The sequence below is a fragment of the Sceloporus undulatus genome, chromosome 2, assembly GCF_019175285.1.
Source record: "Sceloporus undulatus isolate JIND9_A2432 ecotype Alabama chromosome 2, SceUnd_v1.1, whole genome shotgun sequence".
In the NCBI taxonomy this organism is placed as follows: domain Eukaryota; kingdom Metazoa; phylum Chordata; class Lepidosauria; order Squamata; family Phrynosomatidae; genus Sceloporus; species Sceloporus undulatus.
Window position 1 is genome coordinate 114,074,806 of NC_056523.1, and position 23,896 is coordinate 114,098,701.

Here is a 23,896-nt window from a genome sequence, read left to right on the forward strand (position 1 = left end):
CCTTTGCCTTCTTCTGACTGGCTCAGGGTCACTCAACAGGTTTTCATGGCTGAACAGGGATTCAAACCCTGGTCTCGCAGTGTCCTAGTCCAAAACTCAAACCACTTACACCCTTTAGGCTATCTACGATGTTTCATATGCAGCTATAAAAGGCAGCGAAGAGGAAACAGAAACCAGTTGGGGTGAGTTGCTAAATTGTGGCCTGCAAAGTAATACTAAATCACCCCAAAATCAGACATGCTCACATCCAGGGCTGTTTCCTCTGTGAGATGGGCCCTGACCTTGGATCAATGCAAACATTTTCTGTGCCTCACCTTGTGTCCATTACCACATATAGGGCCCATATAGACAGGCCAAAATAAAGTTGCTTTGGGTCACTTTGGAGGTATGCTGTTTAAATGATATACACATCTTAAGAGGCCAGAAGCTGTGTCAAAGCTGCACTCCAGTCCTGAGGCGCCACTTCCAGCCTCTTAGGACCCATGCATCATATAAACAGCATACCTCCAAAGTGACCCGAAGCAGCTTTATTTTGGCCTGTCTGTACAGGCCCATATTTAGCTAAAGAATAAGAAACTGACCTGGTGAACCACAAAAGAAGATGTGGGTCACCTGAAATCATATACCTCCATTTGCTAGTGAAGGTCCTATTGAGATGGAGTTCAATGTGTGACTTAAAGCTGTTTCTGTGGGTGAGGCACATTCAAAGAGGCCAGCTTTTGCCAAATGTCACATAATATTGGGCTACAGGATAACATTATTGTCCAAAACAATAATGAACTGTTCCTATAAAACACAAAAGAAGAAGTATGCTACTCCAAATCATACAGCATCACTTCCATGCAAGGAAAGACCTGACGGTTTTTTTGCACACAGATCACACTGAAACATGTCAAACTGGGCATGTTTAGAATACATATGGACTAAAGAATAAGGAACTGAATGCATGCATCCAAACAGAAATAGTGGCCACACCAAATCATATACCACTAAAATCCAAGATAGTACTCACTTTTGTCCAAGCCAAAACTGTGTGTGTCAGTTTATGTCAATCAGCTCAATATGTGGCAAAAACAATAGGAGTTGATGTGTGATTTTTGTACCAGTTACTAACTGGTCTGCAGAATACACAATATGGAATGACAGTCTGGCATGAGAAATTGATTTAATATATGTAATCAGATCATCTTAGCTTTTGATGCTCCTTGATCTATAAAAATTTCATATAGCACCTAGCTACTGTTAGTAGGTTCTCCATATTCATTTATTTAATTTCATTTCCTTCTCTGTCCTTCAAGAGAAACCAATGCACAGCATCTCTGTTCCTAACAAAGGAAATTTCAGCTTTTACAAAGTGAAAATAAGGAGTCTTAGTTATAGAAGAAAAATAAATAGGTTTCAAGGTTATGTAACACTCAAAGAATGAAGGCAAGAATTTTGACAGCACTTACAAGCTGAACATTTAAGCATCTCTTGAAGGACAGTTCCAGCTTCATGTTCACTGGGCAATAATTATTGGATGTCAACATGCTGACCAGATTAATTGTAATAAAAGGCCAGAGGATATGCAATATGAGTCACTCCTAGTTTCAAGAAAACTATATTTCTACATAAAAATGAAAAGCCTGTAGCCAGACACAGACAATATTCAAGAATCAGGTGCCCATGAAAAGAACTGTGTGTTTAAGATGCTGTGCACTGCCTTGGGCTCCACACTGGGAGACAGGTAGAATATAAATAAAATAAATAAAATAAACTGTGTCAGCACAAGCTTTGCATTTGTCTTTTTCATGCTAAGCATTATTTGATTAATTCACACGGGTGAAAGTGCAACACTATACAATCCTGCTAAGAAGTAATCCCCATTCATTTCCTGCAATCCTATGCACAACACTTTAGGAATAACTCCTATGAAATCCTATAGGACTTACTTCTGTGTAGATATGTATACATTTAAACTGCACAATGGCACCCAGATTAAAGAGACAAGAACACCATATACACTGTACACTTGAGTCTAAGCTAACATTCTTTTAAGAAAGATTTGCTTTTTAAAAATACTGAAGTGCAAACCAGCAGTGAAACACTTTCAGTAATGAGAGGATTGCATATAATAAAAGGAGGAGGAGGAGGAGGGTGATGTTGATTATGATTACAGTAATGTTACTTTAAAATTTGTATTTTGGGAGTTGGGTCTAATTTAATTGCACTAGATTCAGAGGTGACAATTGCTGTTTGTACTGTATTTTCATATAGGTATCTGAAAAACATATAGGTATCTGCTGGGACATGCAATCATATACCATCTGGAGTGCTCCATAATCACCACATCATAACATCTGTTCCCCAAACAGTTATACTTATACAGATTATCTGGACCCATTTCAAACCGGTTTCCGGGCGGGCTATGGGGTTGAGACTGCCATGGTCGCCTTAGCCGATGATCTCCATCTGGGCATGGACAGGGGTAGCGTGTCCCTGTTAGTGCTCTTGGACATCTCTGCGGCCTTCGATACCATCGACCATGGTATCCTTCTGGATCGCCTGGGGGAGTTGGGAATCGGGGGCACTGCTCTACAGTGGTTCCGTTCCTACCTCTCAGGTAGGTTCCAGATGGTGGAGCTGGGGGACTGTTGTTCCGATAGGAGGGCTCTGACATCTGGGGTCCCTGAGGGAGCGATCTTGTCCCCTATGCTATTCAACATTTACATGAAGCCGCTGGGAGAGATCATCCGGAGACACGGGGTGCGGTGTTATCAGTACGCTGATGACACCCAAATAGTCTTCTCTGATGCAGTGACTAGGGATGGCATCTCTCCACTCAGTGCCTGTCTGGAGTCAGTAATGGGCTGGATGAGGGAAAACAGACTCAGCCTGAATCCAGAGAAAACGGAAGTACTTGCGATAGGTTCTCCCAGTCCTGGGAAGGAAATTTGTCCACCTGTCCTGAAGGGGGTCACGCTCCCCGTGAAGGACACTGTTCGCAGTTTGGGGGTGCTTCTGGACTCGTCGCTTCACCTGACTCCTCAGGTGGATGCGACGGTTAGAAGTACCTGCTATCAGCTTCGGCTGATACGCCAGCTGCGCCCCTACCTGGACCGGGGAGACCTTGAAACAGTAGTACACGCACTGGTAACCTCTTGACTTGATTTCTGTAATGCGCTCTACATGGGGCAACCCTTGTACCAAACTTGGAAGCTACAGTTGGTTCAGAATATGGCAGCTAGGCTGGTCACCGGTAGCTCCAGGGCCAGCCACATAACACCTATATTGAAAGATCTGCATTGGCTGCCAATCCGCTTCCGGGCTCAATACAAGGTGTTGGTTGTTACCTATAAAGCCCTAAATGGCTTGGGCCCAGAGTCCTTGGAGGACCGCCTCTCCCCATACAATCCGCCCCGCACTCTTAGGTCAGGTGGGAAATAACTTTTGAGAGTTCCAAAGATGAGATATGTAGGGACTGCGCAAAGGGCTTTCTCTGCAGTGGCCCTGCAGTCTTGGTACTCTCTCCCTGATGAGCTCCGCTCAGCCCCCTCCCTGGAGTCATTTAAGAAAAACCTCAAGACTCACTTATTCCGCCAAGCCTTCCCCCACATGTCCTGACTGTCATCTTCTCCTGTGTATTGCGTGTTGTTTTTTAGATTGTTTATTGATTTTAACTGGTTTTAATTATTAGGTATGAATGATGGATTTTTAATGATGTACTTTATTATACGGTTTAATATGGGGGATTTTCGAGGTTTAATTTTTATCTGTAATTTTGTTTTGTGCTGTATTGTATTTCATTATTATCTTGTAAACCGCCGTGATCGAAGGAGTGGCGGTATATAAATAAAATCTCATTCATTCATTCATTCATTCATACACTGCCATTATACACCATTTGATACCCAGCTAACACTGGTCATTTGACATCTGAAGTTTGATACCATAGCAAAACTGGTAAAGAAGCAGCTGACAGTGCATTGTATTCACAGGACATAAAAACCGTATATTTGAGAAAGTGCTAATAAAATTCCCCATGAACCATTAGCCAAGTGTCATTTCTAATTAAGAATTTCATCGAACTCCTGGATCTTTGATTTGCAATCACAGAAAAGGGTTGTTTGAATTAAGTTCATTAAAACTCTGCTGCATAATTGTACAGGATGGATGTGACAGATGTATGGTGGTTTCCTTGGTTTAAAAATAATTTTTTAAAAAGAAAAGAAAAAGAAAAATGATCTGCTGAATGTAATCCTCTCCCTCACTGCCATCTCCCTTTCCTTGTGTATACACAATTTCCAAAGCAACAGTTTATTTGAGATGTACCAGTGAAGTTCAAAAATGTGAAAAATGTTTTAATCAGATTTTTTAAAATAAAGTTTCTCCATGAGAGTGCTTTTAGATATTCACAGAATACTGCATGCACCAAATTCAAAATGGTAACTTCTCCTAAGCAATAATAAGACAACCCTTTCAGCTGACCTGCATTTCAGATGGAGATTCACTATTAAGATAGTTAATGTTTATACAATAGGCCATGAACTTTTAGCAAGCATATAAAGGTGGGGGGGGGGGGGGGGGGGAGAGACTGGAAAAATTGCATATTACTCAAATATCTGTTTGAAAACATCACATACTTACCAATACATGATCCCATTGTCTATTATTTATTTTATGTTATTTAGAGCATTTGTACACAATTCTTCAGCCAAAAAGGCTAAAGTAGCTAAAAATTGTAACAGTGCACTGGGCTCCCTTGCTTCCTGCCAATCAAGGTGGCTCTTGGTTGTTTTGCACTCATACACATAAGCCTCATCCTCACTAAAGCTAAAACTAATGGCTGGCAGGGGGACTGGTGGGTTAGCATCACACCTTTCCCCCTCCAACCACCCTTAGCATCAGTCTATAATAAGTACAACTGAAGGTTCCATGCCCATTACTTTTCTACTATTCCATATCTGCAATAAGATCTGAAAGAAAACATTGATCCATGTTCCTGAAAAAAGCTGGGAGACATTGCGTCCAAAGAGCCAGGGAAGGAGGACCAGAGGCAACTAGCCTAGCAGCAGAGCAAGGGAGCTTTCCTGTGGCAATTTGGGTTGAGTTTATGCATATAGGTTGGGAGTAGTCCTTTGTTCAGGCTTCATTCGGAAGTCTCCTGCTGCCAAGCAAATCTCTTGCATAAGAAGGTAAAGGATGCAGGATCTAAAATAATGAACAGTAGATCAACAAGCACCACCTCTGGTTATGCAAGCCTTAGTAGGATCCTGATCATTTATTTGACTTTCCTAACTGCTAGCTCATAGACATATCTGTATTGTATTTCCAGGGAGAAAATAATGAAGAGCACAACCAGCAGGGTGGCAGGAGTTAAATTCTTTTACCCCATGCTTGTCACAAACCAAAATGCTCCCCTCTGAAGTTTCAGGTTTGAAAAAATTCTCTGGTAACCCCACTGACAGATCTCCTATCAGCTCAATTAGTGTGATTAAAGAGACAGCTGTGAAAGTCCAAGTTACATAGAAATGAAGGTATTAATTAAGATATACCCACACTTATACCCAAAGTCTAAACATCCCACCCTGGTAAGATCTGGTGGGATTTTGACAAATATAAATGCATTTAAATTGGCTGTCTATCCTATCCTCTCACTTTTCCTTCTTTCATTTTTTAATGGCTGCTGAATGTAGGAGGAATAAATGGTTAAACTTAGCAGTAAAAAGCAGAAGTCAGAATAGGAAGGGTATACCATTGGATGAATCTCAGATTGAAATGGTTGATTTGGACAGATTCAGGAGATGTTCAAATCAAAATGTGTCTCTTCTGAAGTAGAGCATACTTAAAAATGAAGCTTACTTACTTACAGTATGTAAAACAACAGGGCAGGGAGAAGGGGAAAGAGGAGTACAATTTTGTAACTAGCTGCTAATGGTCTTAAGCTCAGCAACCAAGTGCTTTGGGGCAGTGAGGCTGAAGTAATGTACTGCAGGATTGTTTCTGTGTTTGGTCCATTCTGCAAGAAAAGAAATATTAAAATTATATGGTGGAGCCTTTCAGGTGTAGGAGAGTAGAGAGTTGAATGCTTGCCTGGATGTTCATATCCTCTAGCCACTTCATGCTCCATATCCACAATCTATTCCTGTCCTATTACATTTTTTGTCTGTTTGTTAATATTATTTGATTTTTTCTCTCACCTTTCTCCTGTTGAAAGCGGTACAAGGAATAGATTGGAATTGTCCCTGAAAAAGCAGGATAGTTGAAGAATATTTAAAAGCAAATGGAAAACAAGATTTTCATTTCACTCAGGTTAAATCAGGCACCATTCAGATTGGTGTGCACTAAATCAGACTATTTTCTAAAGTGCCCCAAATGAACCATACAGTCAGTACACAGTCTGGTGGGCATCCCTGTTTACTAGGATTCATCCTCTAAATCAATGACTTTGTGTGAACAGAAAAGTTTACTAATCTGATGATCCTGAATGAAGGGGTGAAGAAAGCTCAGCACAAACAGAATCAAAATGTTAAGATACATGCAGAAAAACAATACCACATATAACAAGCATGTGTAAAACTATCTTTGGGCACATTTGATGCCTTTTGGGGTTATACCATTCCCTAAAGATGATAAAAATCATAAACTCACAAAGAGAAAGAAACAAACAAAACAGATAACATTCCAATTTATGACAGATAAAACTAATAAAATTGAAATTCCCAGCTAAAACTAAATTCAGATTACTCTGAACCAACTGTACTTTTAAATCAACCCCCATGTATATCATTTCCAGATCATGTCTGAATCTAGTATCACCCCAGATTGGAAACTAGCTCTTTCAGAAGGTATATAGCATCATTCAAATCAGATTTAATATCACCTCAACAGCACCTCTGTCTTATCTGCGTCAAATGTGTTTCTTAGTCTTCACCTAGTCCATTACCAATCTTAGACAGCTGTTCAATATATCCATAGATAAAAATGCCAGCATCAGACTAGGGACTTCCCACCAGATCCCCAAATGACTTCACTCCGCTACTTCATCTTTAGATTAATCATCATGACAGGCAGAACAGGATTGTCTGGTAGTGACCAGTTGATAGTTAGAACAATCCCCAAAACACCCATTGTTTGTGTCTGAAATTTATTTTATTTGAACGGTAGCATGAGTTTGGCCAGAGCGATTTTTGCTGCTTGCCCAACTCAGGAGCCACAGAAGCACTGGGGCTTTCCTGGGGGTTTCATGTCAGCCTTCTGTGACACACTGGATCATTTCAGCTATAGAATAGTTTTCAATCTGGTGGGAATTAGTCTACCATTTTTTCTATGCATATGCAGATATGAGCAAAACCCTCAGCAAAAAGAAAATATGAAACTCAAGGAGCGTAAATGTGCAGGCTTACTGAACCCCACCCCACACTGGCAGCTCAAATACATATGAGCAAGTGCTGCCTCTCTAGAGTAGCTCTATTCTTTTTAATTACACTCAGAGATACTCCAGCATTTGAGTCCAGATGCAGAAGTTCAGCAAGTGTGGGAATTAAATGGGCGCTGTGCCAGTTCAGCAAACACCTACATAGAGAATGCTGCAAGAGGGAAGTGCAGCGGTTCCAACTAGCTTTTGTACATTATGCTTTAAAAAAAGAAATTAAGGAAAATAAGTTACAATATGCACATATATGCTTATTTTAACCTTAAGCAAATCAGCAAGAAACACCTTCATTCCATGAATGAGATTATGATAATGATGCCTCATGCATTAATGATAATGCAGGAAGGAGACCAGCCTTACAAATTGTATTTGTCATGCAGACAAATCTTAGAAAGCACCTGACTATTGTCTTTTTGTTTTGTTTGTTTTGTTTTGCAGCTGATTGAGGGACAGCAGGAATGGCAAAATGTTTTATGTGAAGTTATTTGGCTTCCCAGATATGTGCACGTGAGTCCCACATACAAAGATCCATATAAGGATAGCCATTTCCAAATCTTTCAAGAGATCATGCTTGTTTTATTAATTACCAATTACCATTACAGTTCATCACACTTATGAAAACAAAATGTGCAAAGTGATAGTTAATTTATCCCAGCTGTGTGTGTGTGTTATATGCTTCTTATTGCATGAGCTCAATGGATACAATGTTTTGGTGCTGGTTCTTTTTTCTCAGTTTCTAATGAGCTCAATGCTCAGGAGATGATCTCTTGAAAGAGTACAGCAAAAACCTTTCCATCATTATGCATTATTTTTCAGCAGAGAGGCTTTGGGAGCAGAGATGCTTTCGGGAGAATCATGAATAATTCTAATGAAAATCCACAGCACGGGGCCATTCACCCTAGACGATTATAATGCTATTATTCCACTTTATCCACCATGGCAACATACTATCTGGGCAGGGCGGCCCAGAGGACTCTGTTCGCCGCCTCAGCGGCGTTTTTCTGGGGGGCGGGGCCGGTGGGAGAGGCCCCTACAAAAGCCGGCCCGCCGGCTCCCCCTGAAGAGGACGCCGCCGCCGCCCCTTTCCATCTGGGCAGGGCGGCCCAGAGGACTCTGTTCGCCGCCGCAGCAGCGTTTTTTCCAGGGGGCGGACCCCCTGTTGAACTTTTGTCCACGCCCCTATACCATCGGGGCGGAGTGCCAAGGACTGTTGCCTGGTCCCTCCGTCGTGGACTCTCCAGAGGGAGGGAGATAGAGGAGCGGGGTGTAGTTAGTTTCTTTTGTTAGGGGTCGGTTGGGACATGGGCTGTAATGTATTTATTGTAATTTCAGATTGTTTTATTATTAGTTTGAATAAGGATGGATTTATTGTTGTATAATAGTACATGAGTTTTTATGCTGTTTGTAACTTGTATTGTGATGTATCTTATCTTGTTGTAAACCGCCGTGATCATTGGAACGGCGGTATATAAATAAAATTTCATTTCATTTCATTTCACTATGGAATCCTGGGAATTTCAGTTTAGGGAGGAGAATTTAGAATTCCCATTCAGAGAGCTCTTTCTTGCCTTCAAACAAACTACAAGCCCCAGGATTCCATAAGATGGAACTGGAATAACACTGCTATAATTATATAGTGTGAATGGGCCTGCAGTAGAGCTGGACTTAATCCAACATGAAATAGTGGATAATGTCACATCTAGGTTAGACAAAAATGGATTCCAGTCCCTGGCTAATAATGGAAGGTCAACTCATTAATGTGGCCCACAGGTTCTAATTCGAAAATCTCCTTGATATAAAGATGTAAAGATGTAGGGGAAAAAGTCAGCCACATCATAATATCAGCCTGAAACTGTCTACTGACACCACCTCTGAAGAAAATGAAAAAGAAGGTGATAGTGTGAAGGAAGAAGAGAAGAAAAAGAAACAATAACAATAGAAACTTAAAATAAGTTCTCTAAGAACTATCTTATCATAAAGCAATATCTTAAAATAAGTATTTTCCAAGAAGTAGCCATGTTATTCTATTGCAGCATAAAAAGGAGGAAGGGGGAGAAGAAACATCCACTACAAGACAGAAGAAAAATACAAAATGACAGAGCATCGCTAGTTGCCACCTACAGTCTCCAGTTGACACCATTCAAATGTATCATCAACAAGCTACAACCTTTTCTGGGGAATGATACAGCTGTCTCAGAAACTCTAGGAGGCAGGCCTTTATTGGACTGCAAACAGCTTCCAAATCTTAAACAACTACTCACTTACAACAGGATGGTAATACAGGAACAAGACACTGACATAAACCCAGATGCCAACTCTGTCCCCACATCTACTCTGAGAACAATATTACTGAGGCCAATAACATCACCAACAACTTCAGAGGCATATTTAATTTCTTTTCTTCCAATGTGATATATGCCATCCTATGCCAGCAATGCCCCTTCATACACTACTTTGGACAAACAGAAGATGGTCTACAAAAGGATAAATGGAAGTCAGCTGCAGAATATTTCAACCTTCAATCTTCTTGGTAAGGGACTTAGAGGTTGCAGCCCTTGAACAAGGAAATTACATAGCAAGACTAGAAAGAGAAACAGATGAACTGAATTATATTCACAAATTCCAATCCATTAACAGAGATATGAATAAAGACAATTATTTCATTGTGTATTATACATATTAATGCAAGAGTCCTGACTAAAAAGTAAAAAGGTAAAGGTTTCCCTTTTGACGTGATTACTCTGGTGGTGCAGTGGTTAAATGCCCGTACTGCAGCCACTCACAAACCACAAAGTTGTGAGTTCAATCCCAGCCAGGGGTTCAGGGTTGATTCACTCTGGCATCCTTCCAAGGTCATTAAAATGAGTACCCAGCTTGTTGGGGGCAATTAGCTTACACACTGTAAACCACTTAGGGAGTGCTTAAATGAACTGGTAAGCAGTATAGAAATGTACTTGCTATTGCTAGTTGTGTCCAAGTAGAGGGCTGTGCTCATCTCTGTTACTAAGATGAGGGAGCTAACATAATCAAAGATGACTCTGTGGTCATGTGACCAATATGACTGAACACTGAGGTGCATGAAACACTGTTACCTTCTCACCAAAGTGGTACCAAATTGTCTTCGTGCATTTTTACTTGCTTTCAAACTGCTAGGTTGACAAAAGCTTGGACTATTGATGGGAGCTCACTCTGTCACACCATGCCTGAGACCATGTAGTCATCAGACTCAGTATCTTAGAATCATAGAGTCATAGAGTTAGAAGATAACACAAGGGTCATCCAGTCCAACCTGCTGCCATGCAGGAACTCACAAAGATCCCTGATAGATGGCCATCCAGCCTCTGTTTAAAAACCTCCAAAGAAGGAGAATCCGCCACATTTCAAGGCAATGTGTTTCATTGTTGAACAGCTCTTACTGTCAGGAAGTTCATCCTAATGTTGAGGTGGAATCTCTTTTCCTGTACTTTGAATCCATTGCTCCAGGTCCTATTCTCTGGGGCAGCAGAAAACAAGCTTGCTCAATCCTCAATGTGAGATCGCTTCAAATACTTAAACAGGGCTATCATATTACCTCTTAACGTCTCTTCTTCAAGTTGAACATACCCAGCTCCCTAAGTCTCTCCTCATAAGGCATGGTTTCCAGACCCATCACCACTTTGACTGCCCTCCTCTGGACATGCTCCAGCTTTTCAACATCTCTTTTGAATTATGGTACCCAGAACTGGACACAGTATTCCAGGTGACGCCTGATCAAAGCAGAATAGAGTGGCACTATTACTTCTCTTGGCCTAGACACTATGCTTCTATTGATGCAGTCTAAAATAGCATTGGCTTTCTTAGCTGCCACATCACATGCTGACTCATGTTCAACTCATGTTCTACTAGAACTGCTAGACCCCTTTCACATGTACTTTTGTTAAGCCTGATGTCCCCCATCCTATATCTATGTATTTCATTTTTTCTGTCTAGAAGTAGTACCTTACATTTCTGGCCCAGCTTTCTAGTTTGTTAAGGTCATTTTGAATTCTGATCCTCTCCTCTGAGGTATTAGCTCCTCCTCCTAATTTAGTGTCATCTGAAAATTTGATATGCCCTCTGTTCTTTAATCTAAGTCATTGATAAAGATGATGAATAGCACTGGGCCCAGGACAGAACCCTGTAGCACCCCACTGGTCACTTCTCTCCAAGATAAAGAGGAGCCATGACTTAGCACCCTTTGGGTTCAACCAGTCAGCCAAATTCACTTAACAGTTGCATTGCCTAGCCTGCTGACATTGTCTTAACCACTGAATCACTGTGTCCCTCATTATCAAGTATTTACTATTGCACACATGACAAAAGAAGTCTTCTCAAAGAGAGTTTTGAATGCAGGGAAACTGGCTTTTTGTTAGCAAATTTATTGCTTTCCCACATCACTAACAGACCACTGAAAAGATCTGAAAGACCTTTATCACCTTGCCTAGCTCTTTGAAAATTAGGGCTGGAAGCAGGATTTGCATATTTCTGGATTCTATTAAATTCTATCCCACCCCATAACTGTATTAATATGTTTTATACCTCAGGCCTTAATATTACTCTATACTCCATCTGAAGAAGTGTGCTTATGTCCAGGAAGTGTTGTAGTTGTGTGCTTTCAAGTCATTCCTGACTTTTGTAGACAAACTGATCATGGGGTTTTATCAAGATGAGAGTATGTGACTCAGCCAAGGTCAATCAGTGGGTTTCCATGGTTGAGTGGATATCAAACCCCAATTTCCAGTCACATTACAATGCTCAAACCACTACACCAAGTATTCTGGTTTCTTTATATTCTTTATAGCCTACTTTTTTAGAGTTATGTTAAGGTTAAGTCATTATTTTATAATTTTGTTGCTTTCTGATTTTAGATTGTACGCCATAGGCAGATTTTTATCTGTACCTTGTCTGATGACTATGTAAAGCACCATGTAAAACTTATGGCGCTATAAAAATAAACTTTAATAATAGTAATACTGAAACCTCATGCTAAAATTAAATCCAGTTGGTCTTAAAGGTGCTGACACAGTCATTTTTTCTCTCCCTACTTCCTCATTGTACAAAATGTTGCTGCTGTAGGTGTCCCAGTCACCACTACATCCGTACCATTTTTTTTGTATTAGCTTTAAATATTATTATTAAAATTGTCCTCCCCACCCCTTAATTTTGTCTGCTTTTAAAAAAATGTGACAGCATTTGATGAATGATAATACCCAATTATATGAGTTTGTGAAGTGCCTTAATGGACATTTGCACTTTTGAACAAATTGTATATACTGCCTCAGTCTAAATCTAGATTAAATTTATGTTTATGAATATTCTAGTCATGTTTTCCTATTACGGCAACATTTCCCTACTCAGTCATTCTATCTCATTTCATCATGGAGAACTAAATGTCTAGAGACAGTTGGCAGCCAATAGTAGTTCTAATTCATTGGTCCAGTAATTAGCTCCAAATGTTACATTCATGAAGCCATATTCCGCTACACTTGGCCTATTATCTAAATGTCAGAAATCTTAATATTTAAATGACAGGAAGACTAGAACAAGCTTCCCTCTGAATTACTCCTATAAATCCTTTATACTGAGATGAATCATAGGCTTTGCTTGTCTTTTTTGTTAGAATGTTCCTATGAGACCTTCTGAATGACCAACATGTTTTGAGATCAAATGAAAACTTGTTTCTCATTTGTTGTGCACAGGTTTTACATCTTTCCTTCAGTCTGCATCTGGTTCCAGCATGCCAAATTTTCTAGGACTCAAACTGCAAAGTTGTGTACCTGGAAAAATGTGATTATCCACTTTGGACAATGGTGAAATATGTGTGAACCTAATTAGAGATTGGTGGATGACAACTCCCATCATTTTTACTGGCAACATAGCCAGTGGTGAGAAATGTAGTGTGCTGCAGTCCAACAACATATGGAAGGAAACAGATTGCATGCTTCTGACCAACACAGTGACTCAAGTGCCATTCTGAGGTTGTGGAATGTGGTTCTGTATGTGTAAGGAGGACATCTGTTAAACATTTTAACTACATCATCCCACAATGCTCTTTCCATGCTTGTATCATGAATTTCTGGAAGGTCCACTAATATGTTGCTCTGCTATGAGAATGATTGTCAAATCATATTCTGGTAATTGTGTACTAATTGACTATCCTTTATCTGAAAGGCTTGGGACAAGAAGTGTTCCACATTTTGTTTTGTTTTTTCAGATTTTGGAATACCTAATGAAACATAATGAGGCCAGAAAGAGACTGCAGCCTTATCCAGATGATTTTTAAATTGTGAATTTTAAATGATGGCTTTTAAACGTGGATTGTTTTAATATGTGTGCATCTTAGTTGCCCTTTTAAATTGATGTGTGTTTTAACATGTGTTTTTAACTGATTTTGTTTATTTGTTAATTGTTGTTCCCCACCTCAATCCAAGGGGAGAGGCAGGTAAAAATTATCATCATCATCATCATCATCATCAGTTATTATTATCAAGCCATGCTGATCTCTCACTATAATAAATATTTATCTTATCTTATTATCAAGCATCATTCCCTGAAAATGTGCAATTGTTTAGGTAGCCAGAATAGGGTTCATATAAGCTAAGTATTCACCAAGACAGTCTGTTAGTGGAACTCAGAATGACATTACCTTTGCATATTTAGGTAACATTTCATCTAGCCAAGGACCTCAAGAAATAAAGATATTGTCAACACAAGTTACTTTCAGATATTTGTACTTTGAAATACTCTGTTGGAGGAAAGTACAGTTACTCCATCCTGTGTAATATTTTTTCAACTATCTTACAGATGGAGGGGGGGAGCAGGGGGGAATTGTATCTGCCATATCTATCACTCACTTGGTTAAACCCCTTAGGCAAGTTGAAATTGTTGCCCATGCTCTGCAGGATGACTGCATAGCTTCCCCAGTTTCATCATTGGTATTCATAGATTTCCAAATTTCTATTAAGATTCTAACTGCAGTTAGAATTTTATGTTCAGGCATCTTTAGAAATGTACCTAGTTCAAGCAGAAACTTGTATATGCAGTCTCATAATGAAGAAGCTGATAAAACTCTGTAGAAGTATCATGATGGTATTGCTGGGAATGCATTTCCCATCTTTTCATTTAAAAGTAATATCTCTTTCAAGCATTGCCAATATTTATTGATCCACAATCACTAATGAAATGGCACAGTAACGGCAATAACTTTATTGCTTAATAAGCAACCTCACTAAAAGATGCGAGTCTTTTCTTGTCTCCTTAAAAAGGGGGATTGCTGTCACCAAATATTATTTATTAAATTGATACTTGCCAGATTAAGGACCTATTAAATCTATCAGAGACAAAAATTAAAAACAAAAACAAAAACAAAAAAACCCCACAGGGTTCACACAGACATGTTACAAAACATTTTTAAATAGATACATAGTAAAGGAATTTATAATGCCTTGACTGTTTTTGAAAAAGAAATAATGAAAAAAAGGAATATTTTCTGTTTCCTATGATATATTGATATTATTATTCATTCATGGAAGCATTCATAATTGTCTGGAATAAAGACAAGAAAAAGCCCATGAAGAAAATTTGAACAGACATCTGGTCTGGGATACTGTCTATTACATTGTTCTAAAATAAAATATTTGATGTATTGCTTTACTATAATACAATAATAAATATGGTTGAAAGCCAATGTTAGATACAGGTGGTATTTCACATCCAAGAAATTAAGAGAAATTAAATTAATTAACTATTGGAATGATTATAATTTGAAAGTTAATTTCCTTCGTATGTAGTAGTAATGCCTTAAAGGAGCAAGTTTCTGGAATATGAGGAGCAATAAAATTGTAATCATAAGTTGGGTCCTCTTTGCCATTTAATATGAATGAAATCCATGATCTGTCCCAGAAACAACCTCATTATAATGATCTGTCCCAGAAACAACCATATTATAAGGAAAGTGCAAAATTGAGTGTGCTGGTGGGGGATTTCATTCAACTGACAAACACTTCTTTAAAAAAAAAGTTTGATTCTGCTGCTACTATGAAAAAAATAGATGGGGGAAATGAATCAGAATCAGAGAGTTGGAAGAGACTATAAGGGCCATCCAGTTCAACCGTCTGCCATGCAGGAATAAACAATCAAATCCATCCTGACAGATGGCTATTCAGTCTCTGTGGAATCTCTTTTTTAGTTTGAATCAATTAATCTGTTTCCTGGTCTCTGGGACAGCAAAAAAATTGCTCTATTGTCAATATGTTATGTTCTTGCTTTACTTAAATGCTATGTAGAGTCTAGAGAAGGAGGACAGATAAGTGGACCTCTGGTGACACTGAGATGGATGGGTTTTAATGATTAATATCCCCACAATAGATTTGTAGAAAATGGTTGCACAGTGGATACATAAAAGTAAGATTTTTTTAGTTGAGGCCTTGTGAAGAAAGAGAATGCTGAAAAGGATTTGCAGGAGGAATGTTTAGAGACAAGATGACCTTTGAAGGCTTATCAAGGTGCCTGGCACTGCTCTGAAAGCCATAATAATCAAGGATAGCATCCTTGAAAGAGAAAGTAACACATAGGTGATAAGGGTGATGGAATATTCCAAATGTGCCTTAAGTGTATTTTAATATATTCATGTATCTTTGCTCTGATTGCAAGAAAATTTTGTACATTTAAATTTTGAACCAGCCAATAGAATGTATGTTAGGGACCTCTTTGAATTACTATAAAAGTAGCCATTTTCTTTTATTCGAGGCCTCAGTTTGTTTTTGGAATTTGAATTCCACTGAGGACTTTGCCAGCAAATAAACTGTGAATTCTCAGCATCCTCTGTTCTGTCAAGCTGGTGGACTTAGTGAGAGAAAGTCCAAGCTTTTAAGATTGAAAGGAAGGGGCCTGGAATGAGTGGGGAACGAGTGGGGATGCATTTTACTGCACACAGAAGTCCATCACTCATTCTGTTCCCTTCCCTTCTGTTCCCATTCCGTTCCAGAGGGGATGATTTTTGAGAACTGTTCAGAAGAGTTCTCAAAAATTGCCTCCTCTGGAACGGAACTGGAATGGAAGAGAGGGGAACAGAACGAGTGAGGGACTAACTTGTGTGTGGTAAAATGTGTCCCCCACACGTTCCATTCCCTTGCCAGTCCCTTTTGGACCGTTCTCAGGCCGTCCTAGGAGCCCTGTGCAGTAAGGTTCTTAGTCTTGGACTTGCCCTTCCAAGCTGTATGCTCGGGCTTTATTCTGCATATTGCAGAGCACCAGCGTGAATAGATTAGCCAACCATCATCACACTTTTGCCTCCAATTCTAACCATCTTGGGATATATTGAGGGCACTGCCAGCCCATGCTCTGGTCCTTGGTTTCTACCAAATCTTGGTCAAACCTATGTCTAAAGGCTTTTAAAAGACATCCCATGCCTGTGATGACCATTCAACTCATCATGATGATCAAGAAGGAAGGAAAGTCCCTTATGAGCCCCTTCCTTCATAATATGGTAAATATGTCTGTTTTGAATCTACTTCATTCCCCTTCTCCTCCTCCTGAAATTGCTCTACAACTATTCTATTTCACTCTTTAAATACCTCAAGGGCTGCAGGTTTGCTGCCTGCTCCCCAGAGGTAGAACCAGATCTAGTGGCTTGAAGTTGTAGGAGGGTAAATTTTGATTGAATTTTAGAAAGAACTTCTTGAGTGGTTAAGCAAAAGAACCAATTGTCTAGAGTGATGATGGGGTTTTCTTCAAAAAGAGGTTGGACGGCTTCCTGCTGTATGCTGTTGCTGGAGATCCTGTATGGGGCTACATCCAACTATATATTTTTTTTCTGTCCCTCACACAGGCCACTCTTTGTCACTGAAAATCAAGAGCCCCTTTTTATAGTTTAATTTATGAAGGCCTGTCTCATCATTTCCACAGGGCACTCTCCACTAGTAATTTGGCAAATCACAGCTCTCCACTTTAGTTTCTTCCTACTCTCTCTTTACTGTTAGGCCTTCTGTTAGTACTTATCAACTGTTTTCTTTCGGTGAGACATTATTCGTAAAATAAAACTGCTGTATTTCAGTGTTCTTGGGCTACTTTCCCTTTTTTGTTAAAGTACACTATGTACACTCTTATATGGGCATCATGCCTCTCTTACACTTCCTAGTTCATCTGGTATACATGAGTTCACATACATATGTGAATAGAGGTATTCAGCAATGTGAATTTTAAACCACAGGGTTATCTTATCATTTAGGGTTTGATGAGAGTAATAATAAAGATGTCAACGAGGGAATGAGGTTAAGAAAGAAAGACAGGAATTTAAGTGTATTCAAGACACTAAGCACAGTATGACTGTCAATAAGTAGAATTGCTTAACATGGCACTCTTTTCTATTATGACCTTATTCATACCCCAAAATCCTTCAATGGAGATAAAAGATCTTGCAGGTGTGAGAATGTAGTGTTAATTTTCCTTGCCTGTTACTTACAGATAACAAATGGCATTTATCTGGACCTTACAATTACATCTCTATTATATAAGCATGGCTTACACAGTAGGGATTCAGCAGTTCAGCTTGCATGAGGATAATGCCAATAATTTAGCACTTTTATGTGACAGCAAGAACACAAATTTTGCCAAAGCATTCTCAGCCTACAAGGCAGCCTGTGTCATGGTGGAATTGTTCAATGACGCAAATTAAGCCTGAATGAAGTATGGTTAAAAACATACTCAGTTCAAAATATGTACTCTTCAAGCATTCACATAACAGCCTGATTTATATAGGGCATCATGGGTTACTTTCCCCCCACTCACCTACACCAAACTAAAGAGGAAGAAAAACAATTAATATAACTTTATATCCACCTATTAAAAACTGAAACCCCAAAAGGAGGAAGAGTATGCTAATCTGTCATTTGATACAAATGTATTAGATTCCAATTGCCTCCCATCAGTCCAAATGAAATGTAGTTGCTTTAGTAGACTCCCTCAGCACACTGTTTCCATAGTCTCAATTTGTATCCACTACTGTACAAGAAAATTAGGGGTGTGTGTACGTGTATATGTACATGCACAAATGTCACACCTGATCTATTATGTATAAATAAACAAAACAAGTGTTTCTGGCAGGTTTTTTTCAGTATTCCAGAAGGATGTAGTTAATCATCACAAAAAAGAGATAGATATAGATATTAGTTGAAAAAAGTAAGTAACCATATTGTTTTCAGATAGAATTTGGATCCCAGAAGGATACTATAAAACCTGAAGTTAATTTAATAAAATGTAATAAAAGCATTGATAATAATAATAATAATAATTTGTATACCGCCCTCTGGCAAACCAATCCGGGCGGTTAACAACAGTAAAATATAAAATACTGTATGACAATTAAAAACACTTTATCCCTCCCCCCCTTAAGACAATATTAAACAGTATAACATATTAAAAACACAATGTCAATGCATAAAAACAACAATTAAAAACTAAAAACCCTGATATGTGAAAACATCTGTTTTTAATGATTATTCACTTCCACACATATGAATTCCACCCAGTATCTTCTAACAACCACGTAGCAATCTGAACATTTTGCTAGAGCCGTCAGCAAGCCTTTTTTAAAGCTTTCTGCTAGCTGCAGAATCTTTGGAAAATTGGTCAAAGCTCTCCTGAAAACACCAGTCAGCAACTCTAGATCACACACTTATGATTGCAAACACTGCATGATCTCCTATTTGTATCTCAAAAAGAAAGCCATTTTTGGAGAGCATTGACTGACAAGACCTACTATATTAAACAAGACATGACCATTCAGTCCTGTAATATTATCTGTGTGAAAGAATGCAGACATACAGGATGCCATGTTGAGTACATGAAGGAAAAAAAAACACAAATGTAAATACTGTACTAGGCTGGACATTATATTTTGGATAATTTGTAAAATCTAAGAAGCTGAGGCCTGATACTATGGGGGGGAAAGAAAAATGTGAGTGATATCTCACAGAATGGATATGCCTACAATAAAGACAGTTCTGGATGTATAAAAACAAGATAAAGGATCAAAACAGACGGCCCTAAAGGGGTGGCTTGCTCCTGCCCCTTTGAGTGCTGGATCAGAGCTACAGCAACTACATGCCATAGCCCTGATTCAGCAATCTTCTGGCTCCTAAAGAAGCAGCAAAAAGCTGCCCTTGCTGCTGCCCTGGCATTTTTCTGTGCTCCTTTTGTCATGTGGCATCTGAAAGCCATGCCAAAGGAGCGCCATAACACTGCCCACCCTGCGGTTGGTTGGTCGGTGTGATGCTGGCATCAGGTTGGAGTCAGGGCATGCCCCCTCTCCATTCTAATGCCAGAATTTCCTGCTGATCTGTATAGCCTCAAAGTAAGGCAAGTATGGGAGAGTCAGTCTGAGTGAGGAGCTGACCATGTGAACTTAATTAGTGAAACAGACTGGGTCATGCTTGATGGCAGATAGCCAGTCCCAGAAGATCAGTGAAATTAGTCTCCACTGGAGGAAAATAAGGATCAGAAAGCATAATAAAAATGAATGCTGTGTTAGTAGTTAACATGTACAGTAAAACACAGTAAAACACGTCTAATTGGCTGAGAACAAAAGACGTGTTAAATTCCTATCTATTTGGTGGCCTGTCAAAAGTCTAGGAAAAGTCTTAGGTGATTCATTGAGCCTTGATGTTAATGTTAGTTTGCCTGTTAAGACAATACTGTTGTCCACAAACCTGGAAGCTTAGGTAGTCAAACCATTGGACTCTACAGAACTCCTAACAGACATAGACTAACTGACAAATGGCAACAGATCTTCTGATCCCACAAATAAAATGATAGGGGTGAAGAACCACTCCTGTTTCAATATACATCTCAGGAATCACACATCTACAACCCTGATGAAGAAACTTCAGTGACCAGGCAGGTTAACTCTGATTGTGTTCGGAACTGAATTATCAACTTTCTGAAGCACTTCAGACAAGAAGGGGAAATTTCTGGATGCACAAATCTAAGATATTAAGAATACATAGTCTCCACATAGAGGATAATAATTTATCCCATTTGCTGCTTTAGAAGATTCCATTATCAGCATTCTTATCTGTCATTTTGGACAGAGCTCACTTTAATTTGAGCAACAGAAGAAGGCAGAAGCCAACATATTTGCTAATAAGTTTAAATATAGAGGTTTGCTAATCACATGCACACATACTAGCCTGAGGACAAATGAATGCTAGAAAGAGTAAGAAAGAGTAAAGAAAGATGTTCCATGCTGCTAAGGAAGCCTTTCACTTACCAGTATCAAATTACAGTGCAGGGCATTAACTAACTCCCTATGCTCATCCTCTTTAAACATGTATTGTGAAGCAGCTGTTGTTCATAGATCTCTGGATGATTACTTGGAAGCAGAAGCAGAAAATTCAGAGGAAATTGCAACAGAGAGAATCTGCTCTAGTTCCAGAAAAGGTGGAGAACATGGTGGGTCCAGTCCTCTCAGTTCAGTTAATATGAGCCAGCTATATTCTGCTTTAGGAATGTGCATTGCAACCCTTTCCATCCTTTGTGGGAAGCCTCCTCTGCCATCTCCTTCTAGTGATGACCCCTGCATGAATAGAAGACAAGATTGTGGAGATTATCACACTCAGAAATCCTGCCAGGATAGATGTGTGAACTGTATGCAGCCTGTGCCCAATGCCCATCCCAGGCAGCCCATTTGTAACCCAGGCCTTTTTCAGGAACGGAAAAATCCCTGCTGCAGCAAAAGTCCAGATGGATTGCCTGGGATGGGTACAGGCTGAATACAACCTGGGAATGGGTAAGTGTGAAGACACCCATTTTTTTACTTTAAAATCTTGCACCTATCCTGGCAGAATTTCTGGGTGCAAAAATCTCCTGTGTTCAGCTAAGGCATGTATCCTTTGATGTAAATGGTATTATGAGTGAACACTAACTAAATACTTCATCTCGAGGAGATAAATATAATGAAAACTCAAGCTATTAGCTACGCTAATTCCAGTCACATTCTAAATAAGCCCTAAATCTTTAGAGGATGTAGGGTATCTCAGTGTTTACAGAATAATTTTTTTTTATTGGTCATCACTTTCATCAACATAATAGTTAGTCACCTTGCCTTTGTACTGACAAATTTATACCTCTTCAGCTGCAAAACATTCACATTTCTGATTTTAAAAACTTTTTTTAAAAAACCCTCTTTATAATGTGTATCTCAAAACTCCCAGTATGCTGTATTGCTGTTTTGAGGACCGAAATGGAGGGTTAGCATTTCATTTTGTGTTCCCAGATAATTTCCCAGAAGAGTAGCTTTGAAGTAATATCTTTTTGTTGTTGTTGTTGTTGATATAGTGAAATACAATAATAGGGAAGACTTCAAGGACTGAAATTCAGCAGGGCTTTCTTTGTGCTGTGTTATACTTTTCATATTCAAAATACTTTGAAATAAGGAGATTGTAGGCAGATTCTTGTTTAAAGGAAATATAACATGTCCACTACAGAGCCAGGTCCATTCCCTGGGTGCTATAATGACAGCAGATGTTGTTCAGCATTATGCCCATGCTAGCATTTGCTAGGTATGTGGGAGGAATTCATTCCGTTCACATTTTGATGTGAACCTAGCTAATTGTTTCGACCAATATGTGACCTGAATGAAACACAGTTATACCCAGGGTAGTTGCTTTTGTCCAGAATTTGTGGTGCAGGCCTCTAATTTAAAAAGAAGAAGAAAGCTAGAAAAACCCATATATCAAGCCAAACTGCATAAGGAAATGTTTCCACATCAGTGAAAGAAAATGCATTATACTAAATTGCTTGCAGCACTGTGTATGAGAAAATAGGTATATATTAAGAAGCATGTATGAAAGCACATACACATTCTTAGTGCTGACTTCTTTATTTTTTAAGCAAGATAAACTGATGGGGAAACAGGATGGAATGAATTGGGAACTGGAAAAAGGAAATCTACATGCCACTCTTCAGCTAGGGGAATAGTTGGGCTGGGAAAGGTAGTGTGGTGGGGTTTCCACCATCATGATTAATTATCAGATATATATCAGCATCTCATTTAAGAAAAACATAAGAAGGGATTGAGAAAATTGCTGTATGTATGCAGGTCCCTGAGTAAATGATACAGTGTTTGCCATCACACTCTGTCACACTCATACAAACAGAACACTCCTTAATGACAACACCCACAGTGCTGGAGTCCCAGCCTTGTGCTTGTTAAGCACCTCATGTGACATTCCTGTTCTAGCTTTGCCAAACAATAAATAATCATAATCATTGTAGCTCCAGGTGTAGGCTCTCTAAATGAGTTTGTTTTCTTATCCATATTAATTATAGAAAGTCAGTGTATGCCAGCTTTCGACAGTCAGAAAAATGGCAGCTCCTTGTGTACTTTATATGATGGCTAGTCACTGGCAGCCCCTGTACCAAATCCAGCCAAATGTATGGCATCAGCTGTAAAAAGATGAAAGTTCGGTTTGCAACATGAGTCCTAACAAAGGATCATCACAGTACCATATACAAAATTCAGTGACAAATGTAGAAATATCACTGTGCTAGTAGACATGCCAAATATACAGCTTTATAAAAAGCAATTAATTGCTCTTGCAACTTGACACCAAAGTATATTTCACATAGTTTCCCTTGAAATAATGTTACAAGGGAAATGATATACAAATATACTAGTATTCATTTGACATCAGGAATGAACTAAGAACATTTAGTGAGCTAATGAGGATCAAGACATCTGGCAGTCCCACACATTCTCCCATACACAGACACAATTATTGTCTAGTCAAGCAACTTTTCATAAAATCAAGCATATCAAGATCCAAACACATTACAGTATTAAAAGAAAGAAAGAAAGAAAGAAAGAAAGAAAGAAAGAATAGCTCTTCCTTATAAATAACTAAAACAGCCAGTCTGTGATCTTTCATGTCCCTCTACTGTGGTATATTTTATTCTGAGGGCTTTTATAATAGCATTCTGTAAGTCTGCCTTCATCCAGCATTCTGTGAACTTTAAAAAGCTAATGTAGGAGTGCTATTGTTGTGCATCCATAAACCTCCTCTCAACATCTGAGTTGCTTATTCTGTCCAGATAACCTCATGCTATGACGTCTCCAACTCAGATAAAAGGGTATCAACCTCTCATGCCACAAAACAGAAGCTTTGTTACTTTCACTGCTGTTCCAAGAAATTGATCACTGCATGCAAACTCCCACTTCAAACACAGGGAGAGGCACAGATTGGGATGTAGAAATGAAGCCCCACAAACCAGTTTTCTTATGATAGAAAACTAATGAGTTTTCTCTACTGCAGGATGCTCGGCAAATTCTCCTGTGAGCATCATAGAAACATTCATATTTTACTGCAAGGCAGAAAGAATTTCCATTGAGATATCAGTAGACAGGCAAGTGTGGTAGCTTCAGGCTGAGTCTCATGAGAGGAGGTACAGAGAAATGGGGTGAGGGAG

At 39.1% G+C, this 23,896-nt stretch overlaps 1 protein-coding gene across 3 annotated transcripts in view; it reads right to left on the minus strand.

Annotated features, from left to right (window-relative positions):
* Positions 1 to 23,896, minus strand: part of KCNIP1 (potassium voltage-gated channel interacting protein 1) — a 761,805-nt gene that overhangs the window by 299,872 nt on the left and 438,037 nt on the right. The gene's annotated exons all lie outside the window — the stretch shown is intronic.